We start from the raw sequence: 5,987 nt of genomic DNA on the forward strand, positions 1-5,987 counted from the left end.
TTGCAATCAAATGCTCTACCACTAAACTATGAACCAATTAGTGACCCCTTCTACAAAGTGTCAGTCCAAAAGTGTAATAAGTGTCTATCCAAAATAGAAAGGTCCAACCAAGTTCAAACGGGTGACCAATCAAATTCTCTACCACTGAGCCATGGATCCATTTTGTAACAATTTAACCTTAGTGAACCCTTAGACATACTGTCGGTCAAAAAAGTGTAACAAATTTCTATTCAAGATAGAAGGGCCCAACTAGGTTCAAATTGGTGACCTCTTGATCTACAGTCAAATGCTCTAACATTGAGCTATGGACCCATTTTGTATGATCTCAACCTTAGTGACCCCTTCTCCAGATTATCGATCCAAAAGTGACCCTACCGAATTGGATATGGACCAAATTTGTATAAATTGGTGGATTACCTATCAGAAATTAAACACAGGTCAGTCATATTCAAAGTCGAAAGTGCTAACCACTACACCATAGAATCACTTGTTAAACTTTATTTTGGCAGCGATTTTGATAAGCGCCAACAACACTAGATTTTGCAAAGCAAGAGGTCGTAGTATTCTTGCAAACTTTCACGAAAACATTTCAAGAACCTCAATGGATGGGTTACAAACTCGCATTACCAATCTCGACAACTGGAGTGTCACTGGCGTTAGAAGAACGACCGCATCAGAGCAAGTCATGGGGATAGAAGATCTCGTTGAAGAATGATAGACCAACCGTAATCTTCAGCCCAACGAGCCAAACTTTTGTAGAAGCAAGAACCCTTATATTAAAGAAATTAATACCTTCTTATACAAAATTTGGATCAACAAAAAGATATGCTAGAATTAGATTATGATATCGAAGAGTGAGAAGCAATATTTGGAACCTTTTTTTAAATTGAGTCACTCCAACTTGATCAAGGCTTTGATTTAATAACTCAAGATGCAATCTACCACAAGAATTGCATGAAACTTAAAAACTACAAAGATATGCTCAGATTTCTATAAGGGAAACGTCTCAACTTAAGAGATCAATGTCATTGATCACAAATATCCTTTTACATAATAATTTATAGGTATTTATAGTCTCCCCACAAAAGAAGTTAGTGACCGTGATTTAATCTCGATCCCTTTAAATCTCCACAGAAGACAAAGTAAATTTGAGCATTACAGACTTTATGAAATTAAAATAATAAATAAAGTTTTCTAACCACTCATGAAATGATGCTTGCAACTTCATCCGCTACTTCAACCGTGCAAATATTTACTTTTGAATCTCCAAATGGTCTAGACTCAAATGAATCAGCTTGTAACACATGAAATGGTAGTTGAACCTAGCATATCCAATTTTGTAGATGAAGTATGAATGCTTGTTGAATCTTCTTGGCCTTGGGTTGTGTAATAGGTCCAGTTGGAACACCGTGATTCTTATCATCATCCCCCTCTTCAAAAGGATTCGTCCTCGAATCAGAAAAATCATCACCTACATCAAAAGAACTCAAGTAAGTGACATTGAAAGTAGAATGTACATCGTGATTTTTATCATCATCCCCCTCTTCAGGATTCGTCATCGAATCAGAAAAATCATCACCTACATCAAAGGTACTCAACTTAGCAACATTGAAAGTAGAATGTATTGACAATTCTACTGAAAGATCAATTTTATTGTTCCATGCAATAAAATGAGTCATTTTACTAAATGTCTTACAAAGCATTTATAGTCAAGTAAAGAATTAGGAATCCACACTATCTTTAGATCTATAGAGGCACTCCCAATTGAATTGAGCTATCTAGCTAACATTAAAATGAAAATTCATCAGTAAAATTATTTACGCTAATTCATTGAAATTTTAAAAAGAAATCATTCATTGAAATTTTAAAAAGAAATCATCTCTAAATTTAGATAAGATAGTAAGTTATACTACTTCAATCAGGTGTGGTGAAGGTCGAACGAACACGTGACCTTCAAATCTTCAATATCACGCTCTCCCAACTAAGCTATCCCCTGTAACATTGAAAATGAAAATTCGGAAATTTTAAAAAGAAATAATCACTAAATTTAGATTAAATAGCCAAAGTAATTTTAAAAAGAAATAATCACTAATTTTAGATTAAATAGCAACTTGAATTAGGTGTGGTGAACGTGGATCAAACACGTGACTTTCAGATCTTCACTAACTCTCTCCAAACTGAGCTATCCCCGCTAACAATAAAAATAAAAATTGATCGGTAAAGATATTTTCACTACTTCATTGAGATTTTAAAAAGAAATAATCACTAATTTTATATTGAATTGTCAGGTTATGCAACTTAGTCAACTTGAATCAGGTGAAGTAATTTAAAAAAAAAATAATCACTCATTTTAGATTGAATATTCTGGCTATGAAGTTAGTCAACTTGAATTAGGTGCGGTGAACGTGGATCAAACACATGACTTTCAGATCTTCACTAACGCTCTCCAAACTGAGCTTATCCCCGCTAATATTAAAAATAAAAATTCATCGATAAAGATATTTTCACTACTTCATTGAGATTTTAAAAAGAAATAATCACTAATTTTAGATTGAATAGTCATGTTATGCAACTCAGTCAACTTGAATAAGGTGAAGTAATTTTAAAAAGAAATAATCACTCATTTTAGATTGAATATTAAGGTTATGAAGTTAGTCAACTTGAATTAGGTGCGGTGAACGTGGATCAAACACGTGACTTTCAGATCTTCACTAACGCTCTCCAAACTGAGCTATCTCCGCTAACATTAAAAATAAAAATTCATCGGTAAAGATATTTTCACTACTTCATTGAGATTTTAAAAATAAATAATCACTAATTTTAGATTGAATAGTCAGGTTATGCAACTTAGTCAAATGGAATCAGGTGCGGCGGTGAACGTGGATCAAACACGTGACCTTGAGATCTTCAGTGACGCTCTCCCAACTAAGCTATCCCCGCTAACATTAAAAATGAAAACTCATTAGTATGGTATTTAGCTAATTCATTGATATTTTAAAAAGAAATAATCACTAATTTTAAATTGAATAGTCAAAAGTCAAATTATGTGACTTGAATCAGGTGCAGTGAACGTGGATCGAACACGTGACCTTCAAATTTTTAGTCTGACGCTCTCAAAACTGAGTTATCCTTGCTAATATTTGAAAAAAAAAAAAATCACAAGTAAAGGTATTTTTCGCTAATTCATTATATTTTAAAAAGAAATAATCACTAATTTTAGATTGAATAAAGTTATGCAACTTAATGGACTTATGCAATGTAAACCAAGTGCGGTGAACGTGGATTAAACATGTAACCTTCAGATATTCAGTCCCAACTGAGTTATCCGCGCTAACATTAAAAATCACAATTCATGTGTAAGGGTATTTCCGCTACCTTCCAATATTCGATCTGATGCTCTCCCAACTAAGCCATCCCACTTAGTCAACTTATGCCAGTTGGATAAAAAACGTGAGCAGTGAACGTGGATCAAACACGTTACCTTCAAATCTTCAGTCAAATTTAAGAGTCAAATTATGCAACGTGAACCACGTGCGGTGAACATGGATCGAACACGTGACCTTCAGATCTTCAGTTTGACGCTCTCCCAACTTAGCTATCCCCGCAATCATTAGAAATGAAAATTCATCAATAAAGGTATTTTAGCTGATTCATTGAGATTTTAAAAATAAATAATGACTAGTTTTTTATTGAATAGTCAGGTTATGCGAAACAGATGCGGTGAGCATGGAGATCGAATCATTCAAATCTTAAATCTGACGCTCTCTAAACTGAGCTATCCCCGCTAACATTAAAAATGAAAGTTTTTAAGTAAAGGTATTTCCACTAATTAATTGAAATTTTAGAAAGAAATAATCACTAATTTTAAATTGAATAGTCAAATTATGCAACGTGAACCATGTATGGTGAACGTGGATCGAACACGAGACGTTCAAATCTTCAAACGCTGTCTCAACTGAGCTATCCACACTAACATTAAAAATGAAAATTCATCAGTAAAAGTATTTTCGCTAATTCATTTTAATTTTAAAAAAAAATAATCGCTAATTTTTAATAAGATATTCAAGTTATCCAACTTGTATAAGGTGCGGTGAACTAGAACACGTTAGGTATTTTTGATAATTCATTGAGATTTCAGAAAATAATAATGACTAATTTTAGATTGAATAGTCGGGTTATGCAACTAGAATCAGGTGCGGTGAACGTGGAGATCAAACACGTGACCTTCAAATCTTCAGCCTGACGCTCTCCCAACAGAGTTATCCCCGCTAATATTAAAAATGAAAATTCATAAGTAAAGGTACTCCCGCTAATTCATTATATTTAAAAAATGAATAATCACTAATTTTAGATTGATTAAGTAAGTTATGTTTTTAGATTGTATAGTCAAGTAATAAACTTGTATTAGGTGCGTTGAACGTGGATAAAACATGTGTGATCTTCAAATCTTCAGTCTAACAATCTCCCAACTGAGCTACTCTTGCTAACATTAAAAATGAATTTTCATCAGTAAAGGTATTGGGTACGCTTCTGGAAATTCAACAAAAGGAAATAGTATTAGACTGAGATGCCAGATTTAAATCTCGCTTCTGGAAAATTTAACAAAAGGCATTGGGTATGCAGTTATAGTACGACATTCCACCCATAAACAGATGGTCAAACATAAATGCTTAAGCAAATATTGGAAGACTTGTTGAGGGTATATGTGATGGATTGTGCAGAAAGCTGAGATGAGTACCTACCCCTAATGAAATTTGCTTATAATAATATTTGCCAAGCCACCATACATGGCCACATACGAGGTTCTCTATGGACGAAGATTTCGATCCCCTATCTTTTGGGAAGAAGGGAGGCAAAGAAAACTATTGGGCCACAGCTGGTGCAAATTACCAACGTCGCAGTCCAGAGGATTAAAGCTAGGATACAAACCGCACAAAGCCGAGAGAAAAGCTATGCAGACCTAAGGCGCAAGGACATGGAATTGTTGGTAGTTCCTAAAGGTAGCACCCCATGAGAGGGGTGCTCAGGTAGGGTAAAAAGGGGAAGCTAAGCCCTAGGTTTATCCGTTTAGAAAGGATTGGATATGTGGCCTATAGAATCGGGCAATGCCCAAATTTGTCTACAGTATTTAATATCTTTCATGTATCCATACTACAGAAGTATACCCTAGATCCTTCGCATGTACTGGCTCATGAAACTCTCTTCTTGAGAGATGACCTAACGTATAAAGAAGACCCGATTCAAATAATAGACAAGAAAGTCAAAAGATTGAGAAACAAGAAAATCACTCTTGTTAAGGTCCTATGGAAGAATCATAGAGTAGAAGAAGCCACTTGGGAAACAAAAGGCAAATAAGAACCTTGTACCCTGACCTATTTTAGAATAAGCACTTTCGATGATCGAAAGTTTTCAAAGGAGAGGAGAATTTGCAACACTCAAGGTCTCTAAAAAGAGACAGTGTATAATCCCTACTAGGTTTATCTAAAAGCAAAGAACAAGTAAAATTGAAAAAACATTGAGAAAATGGTACTTTTTCTAATTTTTATAAATTTCCCGAATCATTAAATTTTTTATAGAATAATAATTACAAGGTGCTTAAAAAAAGAAGGCTTCATCGAAGAAGACTTTTCTGGCAGAAGATTCAGAAAAATCAAGAATGAAATTATAGAAATTCTAGATGTTTCAATGGTAGTGAAAAATCCGTCTATAAATTATGAATTAGGGTAGACTATTAGGGGCAAGAAGTAAGCTTAATCGAGTACCCAATCGAGAGATACAAGTTTTTTATTTTGGGGTATCGTGTTCATGGGTTTACCTAGAATTCAAGAACTATAGTCCACTATTCATTTCCAAACTTGTTCCTGCATCTTCTAAATAAGTTTACCCATAAGTTTGGTGAAGGAAAGAGGTCCTCAAAGTGCTAGTAGGTATTCACACGAATCAGTTCATGTTAGGTTACCCTCTAATGTTTTCCTAAGCTAAAACCT

General features: G+C 34.3%; 1 non-coding gene across 1 annotated transcript; it reads right to left on the reverse strand.

Annotated features, from left to right (window-relative positions):
• Positions 1–3,532: 3,532 nt before the first annotated feature.
• Positions 3,533–3,605, reverse strand: TRNAF-GAA. Its single transcript has one exon. It is a non-coding gene; the product is annotated as a tRNA-Phe (tRNA).
• Between the last annotated feature and the right edge of the window lie 2,382 nt (positions 3,606–5,987).

This window comes from Cucurbita maxima, unplaced genomic scaffold, assembly GCF_002738345.1.
Source record: "Cucurbita maxima cultivar Rimu unplaced genomic scaffold, Cmax_1.0 Cma_Scf00042, whole genome shotgun sequence".
NCBI lineage: Eukaryota > Viridiplantae > Streptophyta > Magnoliopsida > Cucurbitales > Cucurbitaceae > Cucurbita > Cucurbita maxima.